The 21,886-nt window shown below is 43.9% G+C and overlaps 1 long non-coding RNA gene across 3 annotated transcripts in view; it reads right to left on the bottom strand.

Annotated features, from left to right (window-relative positions):
* Positions 1 to 387: 387 nt before the first annotated feature.
* Positions 388 to 21,886, bottom strand: part of LOC142573042 (uncharacterized) — a 35,903-nt gene continuing 14,404 nt past the window's right edge. Inside the window, exons 3-4 of one of the 3 annotated variants that reach the window (XR_012826199.1) lie at positions 21,707 to 21,840; positions 388 to 522 (exon numbers count right to left, since the gene is read on the bottom strand). This is a non-coding gene — a long non-coding RNA (uncharacterized LOC142573042). Of the gene's footprint in view, positions 523 to 8,364; positions 9,306 to 17,671; positions 18,121 to 21,706; positions 21,841 to 21,886 lie in introns of those variants that run through there. The other 2 variants (XR_012826201.1, XR_012826200.1) reach the window with 2 other exon arrangements.

The following is a 21,886-nucleotide window of genomic DNA, read 5'->3' as shown; positions in this document are numbered from 1 at the left end:
AATTTTTTTTGGAGTTGGCACTTAATTTTGTGTCGTCCACAGTCCTATCTTTGTGTTGTTCCATTAAAAAAGAAGTCCCTGAATTATTTTACTCTATGGATTGCTTCAATTAGTACCAATTTTTCTGTCAATCACGACAAAGGTTTGTAGAGGCAGACCACAATGCACACATCAGTGTTTTTGTAGTTCGTAGAGATTTTAAATTATTACTTAGACATGAATCTCCTACTCAGCCAATGCAGCTCAACACATGCCAAGTCATTTCAGCGTAGCACAACATGGCAGTGAACATTTTCACTGCACAATAACTGTATCTGTCGTGATTTTAATTCCATTGCAACAAAGCATATGAGGTGTGTCCTTGAAGAAAAATAAATAGCACCATAATTAAAATAAAGATCTTGCTCAAAAGCTATTTATTGCAATATAGATAAAAAAACAGGAAGAACATTCTGTCAGCGACACTTGCAGAAGGTCATTTACTGGCAAAACTTGACGCAGCAGCACCACCATGGCATGCGCCTGCAAAAAAAAAGCAATCCATATTCATCTGCATTGCTACCACACAAAGAAACCCACGGCTTTGCTATTGTGCCAACACATTCCACAACTCGGCCCATGCATGTTATGCATGACTGGTAAAAGAATAGGGATCCTAAGCATGCTAAGAAAGTATCAGCAATGGTGCAGCGAGCTATTTCAAGAACAGATTTAAAGTTTGAGTTATAGAAATAAGTACACCTTTGCAAAATGTGCTCTTTCTACAACATAATGTAGAAGAACTGCCTGCGACAGATTTGGAGCAGTAGCGAAACATCACACCGCATTGTGCAACCTCTGATGCCCTACCACTTATTTTTATGGTTTTTATGCACTTGCCACTAAATTGATGGCACAAATGGCACATATGTTCACTATACTCCATTCCATACATAGCAGTCAACACTGTGGAAGCTACGCAAGAAGTTCGGTCAAGAAAAGTTATCACTCCGTGTGTTCCATCTATCCTTCGCTCACACGAGCATGTACGCGAGGCTGCTCGACGGGTTGAAAATAAAAAAATTCGAGAAGAACAAAAAACAAAAATGATCTAAAACAACGATTAGCCACCGTATACCACAGTACGTTTGTTTGTAAGGATTAAAATTTGTTTAATTCAATACTGAGCCTATATATAAAACAGTTGTGCACAATTGTGGTCAGAAAGCATCAAACTAGCTCGAAGTGCAAATGAAGCCACTGCAAGAAGTCTCTTTAGCCTCCACAACGTTGACTGCTATGTATGGAGTGGAGTATATGCAGTTACGAAAGGTAACATCATTTGAATGTTCTAAAAGTTGAAGATGAAACATTCACAGAGCTGAAAAGAAGAGAAGTTTGAGCATGTTCCTGCTCCACTAGGAAGCCAATCCTGGCTATGAAGGGTAGATACTTGGGCATGTTGGCAGTTCATGTTTAAAAAAAAGAACTGCATGAGAGACAAGCACAAACAGGTTGGAAGTCAGCACTGAGTGTGTCCATGTTTCTTATGTTGTTCTTATTTCGAGCTAATCCATTGGCATTGGTGGCGGTGTAGGCCCACCGACACAACTGAAGTAGAAGTGTTCAAATCAAAATTTATTTGGTAAGAGTGGAGGAAACTGCTTTTAAAAATGAAAGGTTTCTACAGGAGCTACATTTCACTTTTCATTTTCTTCATCAATGGCTCGGCCACTGGCACACTACGCTGTTGCTGTTATCAGCTGCCGAACACAATGAATGATAAGAAAATTTAAACATTATACTACCAAGTTTAAATTGTCTGCTATTGCCCTGGCAGTCAAGAATGATAACCATGCACCAGGATAGCACTTCACTGTCAGCAAAATAACGATTTGTGACTGGCAGATAACTTCAGAAAGTACAAGCTCCACAAAGGGCAAAAAGGTCCTGAACAAGGGTAAAAAGGCAGAATGGCCGGAAATGGGAGCTCATCATTGATCATAGGTTGCAGTGCAATGGGCTGAAGGCAGGAGAATCAACAGTGCAGTTGCATCTGAACACAGGGAGAGAGAGAGAGAGAACAACTTTAGCGAAAATGCCTGCAGAGTCGGTTAGGCTCCCTCCACGCAGGGAGGACAAGCTTTTACCGCGACGCGGCCACTGCGTCAGTCTCGTGCATTGTGCTCCTCGAGGTCTTGGTTCCTCGCTACTTCCGGGGATCTGAGACGGCCGCCGCTCCCTTCCTGGGGGTGCTGCCCCCCTTCTCCTCGGTTTCGCGTGGTCGCTGCCGAGACCTGCTGGACGGCCTTGAGTTGTGTATCTTGGTCATAGCTCCTCGTTGCAGCCTCTAGCTGCGGCGGGATCGTCGTCTTCTCGCTGGCTTCTCGTGGATTTATACTACAGTCCCAAAGGATGTGAGCCGCGGTGGCTCTCTCCTTAGCGCACAGTCTACACACGTCACTCGCGTACACGCTCGGACACACGTGCTTGGCTAGCACCGGGGTGAGCAGGGACCCCATGTAAAATTGCCTGTATAACACTGCCTCCTTCCGGGTAAGCCCCGGGTGAGGTGGCGGCATAGTCTGTCTATTAAGTCTGTACCACTTCACTATTTCGTTGAAGGTGGTCATCTTGTCCTTGGCACTGCACCGCGACCAACACTCCGAGTCGGCCGTGCTTCTACACACAGGGACACACAGGGACATTGGTGAAATATATGAATGCTGATAGTTTTGTCAGTAGACCAGCATGGTTCATGTCTTCAACATTCACGAGGCACGACTTGGCGATTCGAGCTGCATAATCATGTGCCAAAAGCTGCCAGGTAACTGAGCAGCAGCTGCAGAACTTCAAGGAATAATTTAAGAACGAATTGACAATCTTAATGTTTGCCCTAGTCACATCATCAAGAAGGACAAAGTCCCTTTACAGGACACCACTTCACTACGATCACTGTCTCTGATGTGGACAGAATGAAGCTGCCACTATATTTAAAAAATGATACTGAAAAGGCAATTGGCTACTGGCGCTCAAGACACCTAAGCCTACTTCACCACTCATACCCTGAAAAACACAGCAAATAATGCCCATTCTGTGCCAATTATGCCAACGGAACCCCACAATACCTCCTATCCCTCACCAATCCCAAGGGGAGGCTGTGCTGCTCAGCTCCAGCCTGAAAGACCAGCGTGAGCTGGTGGCCCGTGCCTGCTTAGCGGCCAAAAGAACCTTTGAATAAGGGCCCCTCCCCTGGTAGAAAGTTGGTTCACTAAAGCTTATTCTCTCTCTCTGTCAGTTTTAGAAAATGCCTTCTATTGAGGTACAGTATAAGGGCGCATCACCAGCTGCAACTCCGAAATCAAATAAGGCAACAAATTGATCATCCATGGTTATTATCAGTGGAAAGGCAAAAATGCTGTAGCCACTTGATACTGCTGCTACCACACAGCTCTATGTCTGCTTTGCAGCGCCAGTGGGATTTACAAATGACAGATGCTGAGCACAGCATCAGATTCTCTTGGTGCATGAAGCCCACTTCATTTGACAAAGTGGCCAAATCGGTCCACGAAGCCTGGGTCACAGTGCCTATGTATACCATAACTACAGGCTTCAGGGAAGCTGGCCTAATTGCATGTCCACCTGAGTGCAACAATGAAGTGGAACCCAGCCGCAATCCAGAGGCCAATGACTGGGACAGTGGCAGTTGAAATGTTTGACATTGCATCACAGGAGAAGAACATTGAATGAAGTGCAATAAAGTTAAGAGTGCTGCTTCTTGGGCAAGTTGAAATTGAATCCTGTGGTGAGGTACGTTTTTAACTCAGGGACAGAGTAAGGCACATAGCTAAACGTTGTCTGCTCTTGTTTGTTGATCTGTGCCTTACTCTGTCCCTGTCCTAAAAGCACACCTCGTCACAGTTTGCAATAATGTTGCCTTCCTGTACCCAAGAGGAGCGTTTGTTGAATATTTTTAAAGTTTTCTTGTCCACCATCCTGTGTTCTGGGGTGGGTTGATCAGTTGCTGGCTGGGTTCTCCCTGAGTAGACACTTCCTAAAAAAGTTAAGCACATCCAAGACACATGCTGTGAAGCTTTGGTGATACCTATCTGATGTTGTATAAGGACTGGTTTGGTTTGATGAGAGCTAGCCCCAGTCACATGAGCATGCCAAAGCTCCTTTGAAGTTAAGGAGCATTGAGCTTTCAAAGGCACATTAGTTCAAGGGATATGTCTTGGTGCTACATGGTCTCCAGATGGTCTCCGTTGAAGCTTTTAACAGGAACTGCGCTGCCATCACCTCGATAGTAATAAAAAAATATGGCCCAAATGCGTCTTATAATAAATTTGTAATATTCTTTTTCAGCAATATTTATTTTTCCTAATACACAGAAACATCAAAACAAGATCCACGCGTACTAGAGGCATTACTTTACCAAATACAGATGTATTTATTGCAATGATGGCCACCATGTGTACCGCTTCGTACACCGCATGTTGGCGTCGATTATTCAGTGTTGCCCTTGCTTCAGCCGCTTTGTTTCATTCCCTGTGGCTAGGCAGCGGTAGGTACACGTAAACACGGTAAAATAAAGAACTACAAAACAAAAGTGACGAGGGAAGAAGATGCGCAGAAAAAAGCCAAGGAGACTGGGATGCCTAGCAACCGCTAACCGAAGAACCAAATCGCACATGGCACTATTAACTCTAGGCATGGCACACGTGTTGCGTCGATGTTGCTGCTGACGACAGGCCGGGCCGGCGCTGCTGCACCGTCGCGTTCATAATGATTGCGGGTGTCCCGAAAGTGTTTAGTACTTCAGCAATAGTATTCAGTACTTATAAGCTTGTTCTGAAGACGTAAAAAGTGAACTTTCATATTTTAGATATTTTTTTCTGCTGTTGGACGCCCTCTAGGCTCGAAAGTATTCCCTTGAGCTTTCCAAGGACAAATGCGCACTCCCTTGACTAAAAGCTGCCTTCCAGTAGGGCTCCTCTGCTGTGCCTGTGTGACAGTGCGCATTCTCCCTTGAAGTAAAGGATCTTTGGTTCGAAGGACTTTGAAAGTGCCCATATGACTGTGCATAAGCTATGTAAAGAAAATCGGCTAAATTAAAAAATCCGTTAAACATACTTGACCATTCCATTAAGGGATCGAGGTTCTTTAGAGATGCCCGTGAGCTGACATTGCATGTTGAAGCTTTACGCAGGAAGTTATTTTTGGGTATGGAAACAAATGTGGGCATGCTTGGTGAGCATTCAAAGGCTATATAAGCCACTTTGCAGGTACTCCCGATAACCGTCGTACTTAAATTCACAAATATATCCGACGAAGTAACAAACAACCCAACAGCTAGGCAGGCACACCAGACCCAGGAAAGCAGGCAAGGGAAGCATCACTTAAAAAGAAATGCATCTGGCTATTAATTTCAAACAAGTGATAGCCTGATCTTCTACCCATTTGGTTACAGCTGTAAGTGCAAAAAGCGCACATTACACGTAGTGGCAGGCTCACCTGTAGAGCAATAACTCTATGTGTATGGAAGGGTGGCATCACCTAGCAATACAATTATTAGCTTACTGATGATGATGATTTTTGGCATCCCCTTCGAAATGGAGCGGTGAGAAATAGCCACCTAGCCTGCTTTGATTTAATTAGGTACGCTGTACATGTTTTTCTTTCTAGCATTTTTGCGTACATCTCCTGAAGCTTTCTTCTCTTCCTCAAAACTGCTCTATCTACCTTGTGTGGCTACCTATGCCTGTAACACATCCGGTTCTATCAATTTCTTCCCTGCTTTTTTTCCACCAATACTTTAAATGTCTTGCTTATCTCTTGCTAAATTCAAGCGTTTCTGGACTATGTACATTACCTATGGGTCCCACTGGGTGAATCCCTCCACATTCCATCAGGATGTGCAAAGCTGTCTCCGGATTTTTCCTGCAGCGCACACATGCCTCATTCTGCTGAGAATACGTGTTTCGGTATGTACATGGTCCTGAATATTTGACTGTGTGGTGAATAAAAAAAAATAGATTTTGCACTCTGGTACCACTGCATTGTTCTTGCTCAAATTTTGCAGAACGATTGCATTTTGGCATCGACTTCATTTAGTATAACACTTGGCAGGATTAGTCGCCTGTTTTTTAAGACAAAAATTAGAAACTTTTGTCGTCTATGGGAAAAATTGTCTGAAAAGCAGCCCTGGCAGTGTCGCCACCTGTCGTCATCTGCAGAAAGCAGCGGTTCAGGGAGGGCTGCCGCGTGTTGCCCGCTCCTGGAGCAGGCCACTGTTTATGCTTTATGCTTGAATCGTACTGGCAGCAGTTCATATGCCCATAAGCAGAGACAAATTTGCACTTTTTTTCTTGGAAACCAGGCAATTAACTGTGCCCAATATTATACTAAACAAAGTCGACTCCAAAATGCAATCCTTTCGCAAAATTTGAACAAGAACAGTGCACCGATGAGAGCAAAATCTTTTTTTGAACACACGCAGACATGTATTCAGGACCCTGTATTTGTACTTGGGCAATCAGCTCGATCCTCAAATAGCAAGGCACTGCCCTTTGTGTTATCGCACTCATTTTCCCTTCCAATTTTTTTCTTCCCATTTTTGTAAATCTCCATGGCCTATTTTCTTTTTTGTTTCCATTCTCTGCATCCCATTCGCTGTCTCTGTTTCTCTCACTTTCTTTCTGAGGAGTTCTGGTTGTCTATTTACAATTTCAATCACCGTGTACTTGGTTGCTTTCTTAACCTCTTCCTCTATTCTGTGTCCACGCTTTTCAGGTACAGGTACTTATGCACATTAGCCGCCAATTCATTTTGATCCATGTTCCTGAGTCCTCAAAACTAATTTTGCTCTGCGCTTCTGACTCCAAAATAGGCCCAATCCATGTCCTCCTGCACTGCCTCACTTTCAACCCTGACAAGAACAATTGCCTCGGTGGCGTCACCTTGTGGAAGCCGGAAAATAGAAGCACAAAAAGTGCTAGTATACGTGATGGCATCTTGACCCATTCCAAAAACACACGAAAGGGCAGTGCAAGCTGGCAGTGGAGCTGGGTGGTTTCTGCATCACCTGGCTTGAGTCACCTGGCACTGGACGAAAAATGATCGCATCAACAAGGTCTAAAACCAACTCAAATTCATTTGTTTAGTGAAGCTTTCAGGTTGATGGTCGGTGAAGGTGATGTGCTTTGTTTCTGCAAGGTCCGCCATTGTTTCCGAAGATACGAAATGCATTCATCGCCAAAATCCACTGCTCAGTCATTACCAAGATGTGCAGTTATGCCTTAGCACCATATGCTGATTCTTGCAATGCTTGGGATTCACGTTTTTTTGTTCTTTTTTTTTTCCCGCTACCATTTGCAGGTCGTAAAAATTTGTTTATGGAACTGCAACGCACTGAAATAGGAAAGTATGGTATTTCACGATCACACAAATTGAGTTAAAGTGGGTGCATCTTATCACAGACGAGAGGTATATACTATTTTTTTATTATACATATCTACATCACCCACAAAGCATTATTGTTGGCGAGATTCATACAACATTACACTGGCATATTATTAAATTGCAGTACAAAACTAGATAAAAGCAGGACGTGCAATTTAATACTGGAAAATCACTGTTCCCTTTCAAATTTCGCATATGTGAAAGCCTCATGTAAATAAGCGAGACCGACTCCATGGATGCGAAGATTAATAGAAATTACAACAATTTGTGTGCTGGACATGGCTATTCTTTATTTTCAGTGGAAGCTAAGTTAATTTATTATCTGCTCATGAAACCAAATGGGTTATGAATTAATTCTGAGCTGCATAGCACAGTAAGACATGTGCAGAACTTCTGCCTTTATTGTTCTAGTTTATTGCCACAGAAAGTTGTCCACAAGATTTATATGTCTTACTAATACATAATTTGGAACAGAAGCATGCAGATTTTGAGTGCATATAGCACTGTTGAAGAAATTTTGATCGTGCAAAGTTAGTACTCAGTATACTTGCCACTTTATTTTGATTTCATTTGTATTGAGACACACATTACTGTCGCGAAAGAAGTATGCAGCGTTTTTTTAAGATCCTGGGTATTCCTCAATGCGGCGCTGTCGGGCAGAGAGCGGTGTCTGAGACGTGTAAACACGACAACGAGCGGCGCGGGTGACTGATGTTCACGCTTCTGCGTGGGAATGACTGCGATAGCGCCTCGGCCACTTGCTATCAACCAGCCGATGCAGTCATACCTGCCATTCAAAGAACTCTTCTGCACACAGCCGACCTTGAAGGCATCCTGAAACGTGTCGAGATGAGCCTGTGCACGTGCCGCGGTCGGTTCACCCCTACCCATCAGTCATGCTTAGTTTCGTTTCCGGAGCAACTCCTCCTCTAGCCCAGCCGCCAATAGCGCTGGTACGAAATACGAAGGCGATCTCACCTGTTTGGTGTCTGCGGCCATCTATATGGGCGTCTTGCACTGGAGTTTGAGGTATTAGCCCCGAGAACGAACTACAGGGGTGCTGCGAGCGCCACTCGCGTGACGTCAGGGCAAGGACTCGCTCCTGTCATCTGCTACAGTTCGGGCGTTGTCCGGGCGCTTTCTGCGGTATTTTCGTTTGCCCTCGTTCTCTCTGCTTGTATACTTATGGTGGTCGTCTCAAATATATTTTTACGACGTCTCACTTTGCGAACATTTATTCAAAGAGCTAATTCCTTAGACAACAATGCAGCTCTCAAAGGCAATGCTACAGTGCCAGCCGAAGGAGCGCAGACCAGCCCATTGCGGGTTTTTTATTCGTGGATGGACAATCGCAAAAACATAGCATATAAGAATCCAGTTATGATACCATACCTGCCGCGGTACAACAAGTATGTCGCAAATGCTGGCTATATATGACTTCTACAACAGTTACGTTGATTTTAATCCGCTAAAACAGGTTTGCTCACGACGAGTAGTTCATAATATAATATGGAATTTTTGCATTTCTTCACAGAAACGCTCGGCAGTAACACGGGGACTTAACTAATACTGCAGTTTAGATTCTACAAGCACCGCTTGCTTCTTTAACTGCTTGTGAACATTAGGTCGTTCTTCGCGTGTTTATTTTAAGCGGCGGAAACTTGAACTAAAGTTAATGAAGGCTTATAGCTATTTACAGACTGCAAATAGGAATGTACCAATATATATTCCCTCAACTCACTTGAGAAATTTACTGGTGCTTGTTGCTTGAGGAATATACATGAGGAATCTTTTTGGCGAACTGACACAGGCTGTTCGGTCCAAATTTTTTAGTGAAATATGCCTGTTGGACCGCATGGCTGCAGCTAGAAAGAAGTCGAAGCGTCAATCATTAGCAGTATGGGACATATTGAAGATAGCAAAATTGCCCGGTGGTGGGTCAGAAATCAAGTGAAAGTATATGCAAGGCTTGTAGTGCTTTCTCTATGAATGTTTGCTATTGCATTGGAGAAAACGATTTAGCCTGCAGTTGGGCAAGGTTCTCTTTTATGTACCGACGAGGTGAATAGTTATCCGTTTGTATAATTAAACACTGGATCGAGACATGGTGAGACAGAAGGTGCTTGAATTTTTCTTTTCTAGGCAATCTAAACTGCGCTGTAGTAGCTCGAGAATACTATAGCCATTCCAGTTGGCGCTGTAAAAAAAATGCTTTATGGTTTGAATTTGAAGTTGTAGTGAACTGATGGGTTTCGCGAACATAGCGTGCCTCGCCATACCGACAGTCGGTTGCTACCGCTACGTGATCAGGGATGTGCCATATTGTCGATAAATGCTACTGAGGGCCACTATCAAACATTTCATCACTTGCAATTGATTGGCCCTCGATCTTAACAACGAAACTTTTCTCTCAGGTGATTGCTACTATGGTGCTTGTGAATTAACTATGTAAATAGTCTACATGATGTGCCGTTGTGTTAGCAGCCATGAGCAATTCGTTTTTTGGAGGCCTGTTTCAGAGGGGGATGAATGTAGCAGCAAGCTTTCTCATAAGAAATGCGCGCCTAACTATCTTTTACGCATTAATGAATGGCCATATTTCAATAGAACAACACGCCAAAGTAATAGGAATCATGATGACAGCTTTGCTGGGCAGTGTCTTTCTAGCACAGATAACATGCTGACGCCAATTACGAAGATTTTTCTTCTATGTAAAATGCAATGTCTCTCATAGCTAAATACTAAGGGAATGTTAAGTGTTTAGCGAGGCATCATACACAACTTCGCGTGTTGAATTTGCAGACATTCCTTTTACGCAAAGTTTATGGGAAGGCACGGCTCATATATCCATTGCAATGCCAGTAGACTCCTTCAACGCTACGTATAGCTTGCGATATCCAGGCCGCAAATTTTATTGAATCAAGCGCTTTAGGAGAAGGAACTGCGGTTCAGTCATGGCAGCAGAAAGAAGCCGACATATCGTTCAATAAGCACGCCTCGACCCACTCATACCCCAAGCATAAACGAAGGGAACGAGCGCACGCGGCAGCCGAGCGAGGCGAGCGATCGGCGTCCTGGCCGTGACGTCACTCGCGAGAGGGCGCCGCTCCTAATTCTCGCCGCCAATAGTAGCGGCGCCTAGTGGTGGCGAGAAACATTATCTGGGTAGTACAAGCTTGGGTAGTATTGATCCCTGGCTGTGGTGATCACACGTTTCTAGCCCAAGTTTTGCGTCAATTCGCACTTTTTTCTGCTCTATTGCGAGTGCGGAAAGACTGGTCACTTCTTACAAACCACACCGACCACGATGAGAGCTGGCCGCAGCCTATAGTTTAATGAAAACGGACTCTCCCTGCGCCGTGGGACGTAATGCTGAAAGCAGAAGGAATCGGCGACGCCGATACGGAGAGACCTAGCTCAGCCTCGAAAAAGCGTCACCGTCGTTACTGCTGCGTCGTGGGCTTCCATGAACAAGGCCTGAATCCCAGCATCAGATTCTACCGTTTTCCTTCAAGGCCTCACGAAGCCAAGCGTCGAGCACGCTGGATAACTGCAGTTCGTGGCACTGGGTAAGCGAAACTTCGGGCCATGCTGACTGCTTCGCCTGTCTTGAAGCTTCCTTGATTATATGCGTTGCTAAAATTCGGTCTTTTTCATCTACAGTCCCGATGGCAAACTGTGGGAACCAGCGCCGAACACCAGAACCGCGCAGCTCATGAGCTCGCGCTGCAGCGCGATTGGGACGTACGTTACTGCGATCTCATATGTATTGCATCAGTTATTTATCAGTTGCTAAAGGAACAGATGACCGCTACTACAGCGCAGGCATAACTACTTGTCTAGCGGCATGCAGTCAACAAAGATTGCAGGAGGCCCACCGTTCCGTGGCATGTCAAAAGACCGCTGCCGTCGCGGCGCGTACCGTCGTGCGCTCGAGCAGTTCCGTGCACACGATGTCTGCTCATAGCTGCTGTGAATGCATTTATAGCAAGCATTTCCTCACGTTTGTGAGCCTGAACCTAGCAGCGTGCAAACCTTAACTGAAGTTCAACTTCGTACGCGACTCTCTTCACTTGCGATTGACACCGCGCTGAAACTTCGCCGCCTATTTCTTGAACGGCGGACACGTATTCGGCGTTGCATAATTTCTTTCCTTTACGCAGCGTGCGACCCCTGAAAAAAATCTTCGGCGCCCGATATTCGCTGGAAGCCGTGGTACAACACAATCGAAAGTGGCGGGTCTATATTGTAAACGTGCTTTCCGAAGCAGACGACCGAGCTTGGTACTGCTCAGTTCAGGACAGAAGGTGCTTTTAAGAACCTAAAGCCCCTTGATAATTTGAAAGTCGCGACACTCTCCTCGTCACGGCGCTTTCCACCTCGATTCTCCTCGCCCGCCGGCTGCGCACGGCGCGCTTTTCCTCCTGGGCTTCCGTGGACGGGCCCCAGGATTCTATGGAGGCGTGTTATTTTGGGCCAGTTGCACGCCCCAGTGGGGTTGGAAATTTTGAGAAATGCTAATAACAGCATCGATAATGCTGGAGGCAACGCTTATGAGGAGGTTGGTTTTTTCTTAAAGCCGTATGAACGGGGAATACCGATGTGGAAGGAGCTTTGGGGCGAGTTCTATACTCCAGACAATTTTTCGGCCACATGATCAGATGCTTTACTTCGTGCGTCTGATCTAGTATTGCTTGTGACACATCCCTTTGTGTGTGGCTTATTAAGCGAAAGCCTTAGACCTCTGTTTCGAGATCCCGTTGTGAGCTACAGAAAATATCACGTGGCCGAAGGAAGGCGGGAAGCGAACCAAAGCATGTGCAGCCGCGCATAGGAGATGATTAATGATTAGCAAAGTAATGATTGATTAGTGATTGGATTAAGATGAATTCGGGTGTATGTAGGAGGGTTAAGGTGGATTAAAGTTGTGGATTAAGGTGCATAAAGGAGGACAAGGTTGGATTAAGGTCAATGAAGGTGGCTTAGGGTGGATGAAAGTGTGTTGAAGTGCATTAAAGACGATTATAGTGGATTAGGGGTGGATTAAAGTACATGAAGGATGACAGTGGATTAAGAAGGATTAAGGTGCATTGAGGGTTATTATGGGCTAAAGTGAATGAAGAAGGATAAGGGTGGATTAAGGAGTATTAGGGTGGACTAAGGTAGATGAATGTGGATTAAGGTGAATTAAGGACGATTATAGTGGATTAGGGTGGATTAAAGTGAATGAGGTAGCAGTAGGGTTGAGTAAGGAGGATTAAAGTGCATTAAGGAGGATTACAGTAGATTAAGGTTGATGAAGGTGGATTAGGGCGCATTAAGGAGGACTCTCGTGGATTATGGTGGATTAAAGTGTATGAAGAAGAATTAAGGTCGATGAATGTGGATTAATGTGCATGAGGAGGATTATGGTAGACTAATCGGTCATAATACTCAATGAGCCCTAATTCACCTTAGCCCACCCTATTCCACCTTAATGCTCCTTCATCCACCTTAATACAGCTTAATACTCCCAATCCACCTTAATACAACCTAATCAACCTACATCGCCCCTAATGCACCTTAGCCTACCATATACGGTCTTAATCCTCCTTTATCAATCCTAATCCATCATAATCCGCCTTAATCCTCCATCAACCACCTTAATCCTTATTCATGCATCTTAATCCAACTTAATCCTGCTTAATAGTCCCAATCTACCTTAATACACCATAATTCACCTCTATCATTCCTAATCCAGCTCCATGGTCCCTAATACACCTTAATCCACCCTAATCCATCTTAATCAGTCTTAATCCTCCTCTAGCAAGCCTAATTCAACTTAATCCACATTAATCGACCTTAATCTGACTTTATCCACCTTAATCCTCCCTAATCCTAGTTCATGCACCCTAATCGGTCTTAATACTCTTTCATGAACCCTTCACCTTAATCCTCCTCCACCCACCTTAATCTTTATTCATGGATCTTAATCCTTCTTAAGGCACTCTAATCCACCTTAATCTTCTTTAATACACTTTAATCAACATTAATCCTCCCAAATCCACCTTATGTCAATCACTAATGATTCATTGATTAACTTGGGTCATCATTCTCTTATACAGGGGTGGACATGATTTGGGTCACCTCTGGCCTTGCTTGGGTCACGTGATACTTCCAGTTTACAACGCGACCTTGAAACAGATCTAAAGGCTTTCGGCTTAAAACTTATAAAGAAACTCAATGTTGACTAGCTAACGCTCATCACCTGCAATACCACGGGTATACTTGCCACAAATTTTTTCAAGGCGCAAAGCAGAATCTATAATGCTGCACTTCCGACTGAATAACAACAGTTAGCGACGTGCGAGGGGAATATTAAGCATGCTGAGGACAACCGCGAAAGCGCTGGTGAGCAGGCCGGAAGAATGAAAAAAAAAATGCAGCATTACGGGATGCTTTGCTACGAGCTATGAGAAAGACGCCTCAGCTCGCAAACAACGCTGTTCTTTGTCGGAACACGGTTCTTTCGGCCAATGTCATGCAGCCACTGCTTCCTGCGCAAGCCGTCACGCTTTCCTTGTGGTATCATAAAAACGGCATAACCATGTTCAGGCTTCTTGCTGCAGTTATATACGCAACAGCCCGGCATAACGCTAGCACATGGAGCAGGAAACACGGCGTACAACGTTCGCTACACCGAGCTGAAGCACCGAGCCAGCCGTGCTCAGGAGGAAAATGGCGCGAACGAAAAAGAAAAACACAAGCAAAACTCAAGATCCGCGCGTCTCCAAGGGCAACGGCAGGGTGACCAATCCTCGTGCAGAAAAACGTGGGCAAAGCTGGTTACCGCGGGGGGAACACGCAAGGGGCGAGGAGGAGGCGAGGAGGTCGCGCGGCGGCGGCAGAGTTTAAAGAGTGCCGTTACTTTCAAATTATCAAGGGACATTATAAGAACCGTTTGAACTGAAATAACATGCTTGCTTTGCTGCCACTATTTATTGTCAAGTTTCGCTTTAGTTGGCAGTGAAGTTTCATGAGTAAAACGGGTTCAGCAGTGAAATGAACGGCACCGCAGACTTTTAAAGAGTGAAATGCTCAGACTCCATACACTTTGTCCATGTCTGTAGCACATATTTTCAGAAACAACGGTTAAATTTGTTAACTTTCGCTTTTTCTTCCTGTTTGGTTGTTGCGCTTCGGTTGCCGAAAATGGACTCCTTAGTAGATCGCTTAATTTCTCAACGCCTTGCGACTCTCGTTTGCAGTTGGCAATCTTGCACGAAAAGTGTTCTAAAATTAGGCAAAAACCAGACGAGGTAACGGATGACATTCATGTTGCTTATTGATTTAACGGTTATTGCAGGGTTTCATGATGAACGCAGTTTCGAATTATTTTATTTTTCACCTTATCTAACCCATATCGCGGTTATATGGTTCCGAGAACCTGTCAGCGTCGCGGCAAGCCGTTACTCGAGGAAATAATGAAGCAAAAGAAAAAAATTAAACGCAATTGGCGTTTTCTCTGGCCGCAACTCATTCCACGTGCATACAGACCAGCTGACCACGAACCGAATCCCTTTCTTGGTCCCTGGATCAGTCTAAACGACGAAGGCTGCACTAACGAAGCAACAGCGAAGCGTGTAACCGTCAAAAAGATGGTGACAACTGAATGCATCTCGAGTTAATCGCGTGGGCACCGAATCGATGACGAAACTGGCCTTCACACCCCAAAAGATGCCGATAACTACCGCCATCCAAAAGGAGTGAAAAAGGCAACAAAATGTTGACCGCGGAATAGCTGTCAAGTTTCAACATTGATTTGACGGCGCTATAGAATGTGTGTGAGAAGTGGTCGCGTGGGCGGGAAGGGGGGGGGGTATGCGTCCTAATTTCGGGGGGGGGGGGCCGGGCCCCCCCGGGCCCCCCCTTGGGTACGTGCCTGCCGAAAGTAGAAATGAGCTCGCGATACAACGATGCACTATAACAGGATTTTGAATTGATAAACGAACCAAAATGTTTGTTTAAGCTGACATGTCAAATCTCTCCGTTCCACTTGTTGAGTCAAGCGGAGGCGGTGTTAAGAAGTGGAGATATCGATGGCACATAAACAGAAGGGTTGAAATTTGGGCCAGTTGGTACATAATACATAGTTGCGCATGCTCTGCTGGCCTTGCTGGGACTACACCGATTCTAATAAACCTCAGTTGATAGTCCAGTCGTTGTGGTGTGAACCTCTCCTCTTGGCCTTTGTGTTTTTGACTGGTTTTTTCGTTCAAGCACATAAACAGGATGGTTCGCAACGTTGTTTTTTCTGTTACCAACGAAGTGGCGGCTGCAGATTCTCGAGTTTTCGCTTGGTCACCACGGTCCTCCGTCAGGGCTACGGAACACAATTACAGAAGAACAAAATTGTCGCACTTTCTCATGCGAGCGGCAGTGTTGTGGGGAATGCAAGTAATCCGATTACCCAACAGGTTGAACGGCCCGGATTTCAACTAATGACATCTTAGTTGAAATCAAGAAAAAGAAATGGGCATGGGCAGGACATGTAATGAGGAGGGAAGATAACCGATGGTCATTAAGGGTTACGGACTGGATCCCAAGGGAAGGGAAGCGTAGCAGGGGGCGGCAGAAAGTTAGGTGGGCGGATGAGATTAAGAAGTTTGCAGGGACGGCATGGCCACAATTAGTACATGACCGGGGTTGTTGGAGAAGTATGGGAGAGGCCTTTGCCCTGCAGTGGGCGTAACCAGGCTGATGATGATGATGACGATGACGATGATGATGATGATGATGATGATGATGATGATGATGAACTGCCCGTATCCAGCGCTCTCGCCTTTCCCCTTCATACGATCGCGATTGAAATGGGCAAAACTGAACGTTGTTATTCCGTCCTTTACGTTCATGGCAATTTACAACACAACAGTAGCGTCGATTGCGGCGTTCGTAGCGCGCGGTGCTATCGCGGTTACCGTCGTTTCTATACCATCAGTCTGACGAGTGAGCCAGGAAACGCTTTAAGTTCGACAGCGCGTCCGGCTAGCGTAGACATTCATAGCTCTCTGTCTGGGTGTTAAATGCGCAAAACACTCGCACTATGGACCAAAATATAGTTAAATCGTTGTTTCGCAGTCGCTAGCTGCATAGGCAACTTAGCAAGGGAGTCGGGCTTCACACTACTCAATTACTGCCTCTTCGCACCGGCAGGTAACGCTACGCGTCTTGCAAAACTCCAGAGTCTGACGTCCATAAACAATTGCTTATACCCTCTCGAATTTCCTACCGAAGCCTCCAAAACAACTTTGCATTGCATTGTAATCCTACAGATTCGTTGCGTTCGCAAGAAAAGACGTCTCATGTGAAAAAATCTTTGCTGCAAATCGAAGCTCCGCGGTAACAGTGTTCGTCGGAGCGGATAAATCTTGATAAACTGTGATTGCTCCGTTTGCGTTGGAACTGAAATCGTGCGAGTCAGATCGCACATGCACGTCCCGTGAAAACGAAGGACAAGCATGATCTGCGAGTTGGCAGTCGCAATTAACTTGTTCCGTGGCCTGTTTTCTGCCGTTCTCCGCTGCAAGTATCAGATTTTCGCAAGATAGGGCGCTGTGCATGTTCTCTCTGACTCGTGTTCAGCATTGCCTTTGTGCTGCAGGCGTCCGAAAATATTGTGTACTTAGCTATTTACAGGCACTCCGGTTTCAAGCACGTCACGAGCAAGCGATAAATTAAGCAGCCCAGCAAATGCGCGGTTGGGCGCACTAATAGCGCGGCGTCAAGCTGCCAGAGCCGAAAACGAAAGAAACGCACAGTAACTAAATGTTTAACGCAAATACGGAAATCTAACGCACGTGCGATTACACAGCGCGCTGCGTAGTGAAGCTTGAGGACAATACGTGCGGGCCTTCTCTATACCGTTGATGAACTTCTGCGAAAATGTCTAGGGCGATGTGCAACTCCATCTTACCCGCCCTTCCATTTTTTTCTCGAATGGAAGGGCGGGAAGGGCGGTTTTTTTCTTGCTTTGATGGACTTTTCTGGGCGTACCAAATGCGACCATTACCACTCTTCTATGGCTACCACGCTTTTGATGTGTGGCAGAGCTGTTATGTATAGAAGCCAATCGAATATGATTTACAAAAGTGAAACAAATTCTTTATCTGTATTCACATTACTTTGTTACAGAATGGTCTTCCGCAAGGTGTGGCGGTGTTAACACCACAAACGAAACAAAATTACTGCACGGCGCAACACTGACTGCCCAGCAAAACTCGATATAAAAATTAAGAAAGTGAACCCTGACACCCAGAGAAATGATAAGTATTTGCGTAGAAGCACTCCCCTCCCAGCTGTGATCAAATTGGCCGCAACACATAATCACAGCACAGAATGTGCTGACTCACTGAAGTTACTGCGTGCCAGCCCAGAAACAAGGGCTGCATTCGATGCATATTTCGAGGCTGGTTTCACGCCTGCAGCTGCCATTCGGCACCACGAGGAGGCACTGGCAATGCAAGACAACAGCCACATTCTGCTTGCCAACGGTATGGTGAACCCACAACAAAGGAGTGTTTATCACTGGCACCAACAATGGAGGCAAGCAAAGTATGGTTCCATAGGAAATCCTCTTCCAAAACTCCAAGAAAAGTTGGCAGACTATGCAGCACAAGGTAAGATGTCATACCAGCTGTCGAACTGAACATGAATTGAGAACAGTACCAAACCAATAATTTTGAAGAGCATCTAAATCAAGAACAAAACCTAACAAAACTTGAGCAAAAAAAAGTAACGGCTACTGGTTTGGAACTAAATGGGTGAAGTATTTTCAGTAACATGGGTAAAGAAACGCATTACGCGAAACAAAACAGCTTTCCTTGCACAATCCATGCAAACCACACAATATCGGCAATTTTTTTAGTGCCTTTAAAATTGGCCAATTTTCACTGCTTTTGAAATTTCAGCATTTTTAAAAATTTTGTCACGAAATAAATACATAATGCAGTTGCACATTTCTTGCATTAATTTGCAAGAAACTATTTGAAGATTTGTCCTAAAATCTTTCTGCTTCATCACGTTAGCTACAATGGTCCCAAAAAGCCACCTATCTTGGGGTCACTGATGCGCTTGCTCAAAAAGCAGAGTTTGGCAATTTAAAAAAAAATGCTCTAGGCGATATAGATCCAACTTTTCTTGGGCCAGTAGTTTTAACATCATAAGATTACCAAAAATGTTTGGTGGTGTACAATGTTTTACTTTTGGAGCGACAAGTCTTCAAACTTGTAATATGTGTATTGAATAAATGCTCTTTTCCACCTTTAGTGAATCAGAATGTTTTTCAAGGAAATTTATGCTATATTTAGCAAAACAAAGGTTGAGTCTTTTCTAGAGAGATATTTGCCCCCCACCTCATACAAAATTTTCAATGAAAAAAATAATAGTTCGGACCCCCCCCAAGTCCTTTCCTGATCATACCCTAGTCCGTGATTTTGTGTGCTGAATGTATAAGCCCTTTACTTTAACTTTTAATAACTTTTTTGTTGCGGTATCTCTAAGAGATTCTGTAATTTTGTACCAGATTTCAGAGTTTTGCATTTCAGTGTACTTTTCTCATGAGGCATAAAAATATGACTATTTAAATTGACTGGCATATGTAGAAAACAGGCAAAGATTAACAAAGTGACAATGACTTCACTGTTCAGGGAGGGCAAGTTCACTTTTAAAAAAGTCATGTGCTAGCAATACACTACAACAGCCGGCACACTATAAAAATTTGGTGCAAGATGTAACAAATGTGTCGAACTAAATACGTTTCACATAAAAAGTGGCATTGTTCTATACAAAAAATGCATCAACCAACACAACTGTTATGACATGCAAGTTCAAACTGTCTTTTTAAATATTAGTGTACTGTTTTTTAAATGGTTTACAGTGGTCATCAGCACTTGGCTTTGTGCTGTCTCGTTTCTCAGGCTTCTTTTAATTTTCTTGCTGCTAACACCTAAAAAGCTTCTTGGCAGTTTACTCGGTGATCCCCTCTTAAGAGGAAGCTTTAGCTCGGGCCCAACTCCGACGCGGCATATTCAAATACATATAAAACGCAAAAACGTTTTTATGAAATAACCCCTGGACCGATTTTAATGAAATTTCTTGCATTTGAAAGAGAAAGTTGAATTCTAGTGACTGTTGGAAGCGGAATTTCTATTTAGGGCTTGAATTTTCTTGAAACGATTTTCAAATATTTGACCGTTTGAAAAAAATAGAAGCACAATTTTTAAAAATTGATAGCTCTGTATCAAAAACAGATATCGCGGTTCTGTGAACGGCATCCATTAGATGATTGAAAGCGGACAAATTCGATATGTCATTTTACATCTTACGTGAATTTGTTACGTTGTTTACAAGGGTTCTGCAAAAGCTGTATTTCCATGTTAATAAATTTTTAGAGATTCATGTGTAATATATCAATTTTGTCCGCTTTGGATGTACTATTAGATGCATTTCACAGAATTGTATTATCGTTTTTCCTTTAGACGTTACGGAGTTGTAAACTTGGCAGTTTTGTTTTTTGGAAATTTCGGATTTTCGCCAGTTTTTAATAAAAGATTGACGCCCTAACTCAAAAATTCGAAACCAACAGTCACTAGACTTTAAGTTTTTCTTTTAAATGCAACAAACCTCGTCAAAATTGGTGCAGTGGTTGCCGAGAAAAACGAATTCTCTTTTTACATGTATTTAGATAGGAGCACCCGAGCTAAAGCTTCCTCTTAAAGCCACAGTGATGCGGACAAAGCATTGACACAAATGAATGTTCTTCCTCAAAGCCAGGCTTGCTTAGTCGTAGCTGGGAAGTAAGATTGCATCACTTGGCAAGTAGAAGTGAAGCAGCATTGCGTCTGTTTACAAAGTGGTACATGAGTGCACTCGCACAATGTCAGCAAACAATGCATACTTTCTGAGTATGTGAGACATAAGACGACAATTTATTGTGCGTGTATGTGGGTGTGTGTGAATTTCTTAGTGAGTGCCTTAGGCTTTACCTGTGTAATTGTGCTGTATGCTTTCTTATTTCATTATAAACATTGAGATGCATAAGAAGTGAAGCATGTCTTTATTTTTGCATAAATAGTCCACACTGTTTTTCTCACCTATTAACAGCGTGTCTCGCTCAGCACTAAAATGGGTGGTGCTACCTTTATGTTTACTTTATCATTTAATTAGGCCCAACACAATGATTTTACATTAGTGACCAACTACTGTGTAGCGAGATATGTGACCGCAGTGCATAAAGTTCATGGTGCACCGAGAATGTACCATGGAGAAAAAAAAACACTGCAAAAAATGGCGTAATATTGGCTAATTTTGTCTATGTTGGATTTCGTGCAATTTTGCATTCCTGTTGAGAACAATACAAACAGCCATGCCTGTATTTTTTCTTTCTTGGAATTAAAAAAACTAGAAAGCTGCCCTTGGATCTCCATGTGCACAGTTGTGGGGCCACTATTTTCTTGCGCGCCAAAAGCATTTGGGTCCCCAATTATGAACCTATGGTTTGCAGAGGTGAACATTAGGATCTGTTGGAGGCCAGTAATTACCAATTTAAATCCCACTATTAAGACACTCGATGAAAACACTAAAGGGCACGTTTCTATCCCAAAATTAGTCCATTCAGAGCACAAGGCAACACTTCATAAAAATTGAGATTAGCACTAGTATTCAGCCATTCAATATGCATTGGTAGTACGCTATTTTAGCACCTTGTGCACCACTTCACCATTGCCTACATTTTGTTGCTGCAAAGTGTAAAGAATGAATGAAATTACTTTTACCCTCTTTTTACATTTATATATATCTGTTGGAAACAGTTGAATTTCTTATGTATTCACTTGTGCATTTAGTCAAGTTTCCCAATATGACGTAGAAGCTGCTCTGAATAATGTACAGTAACAATAACAGCTGTTAAAGAAATTTGAGTAAACAGTGCAATAATAGCAATTGAAAAGCTCTTCGCGTAACAATGTATTAAATTTATGTAACATGTCATAGAAGCTTTCCAATTCACTGATTCTCTTGCTTGACATTGTGAAATTCACTTGATGACCGTATGCTCGCATTATGCAGGGACGTACATCTACACAGCTGGCACACCAGACTGCTGGGCGGTGCTTGTGGTCACTCCTATCATGCAGCGAGCTCAGTCTCTGGATGCCGCTCAGGAGATAATATTTGTTGATTCAACCTCCTCGTGTGATGTGACAAGAAGCACAGCGACAATAATGCTTACCGCCACAAAAGCAGGTGCCGTGCCTATTGCTGTGTTGCTGCACAGCTCTCAAACCACGGAGGGCTACAGCCTTGCCTTCCAACTGCTCAAGGATAGCTGCCCATCATGCTTCGGCAACAGACAGGTACAGGTTCCTGTTAATGAAAAATTCAATCTTGTAGCTATCCACATTAAGTTACA

The sequence above is a fragment of the Dermacentor variabilis genome, chromosome 2 (genome assembly GCF_050947875.1).
Source record: "Dermacentor variabilis isolate Ectoservices chromosome 2, ASM5094787v1, whole genome shotgun sequence".
NCBI classification, from domain to species: Eukaryota; Metazoa; Arthropoda; class Arachnida; order Ixodida; family Ixodidae; genus Dermacentor; species Dermacentor variabilis.
The sequence above is the reverse complement of the archived record's forward strand: the minus strand, read 5'-3'. Positions and strand labels throughout refer to the sequence as shown.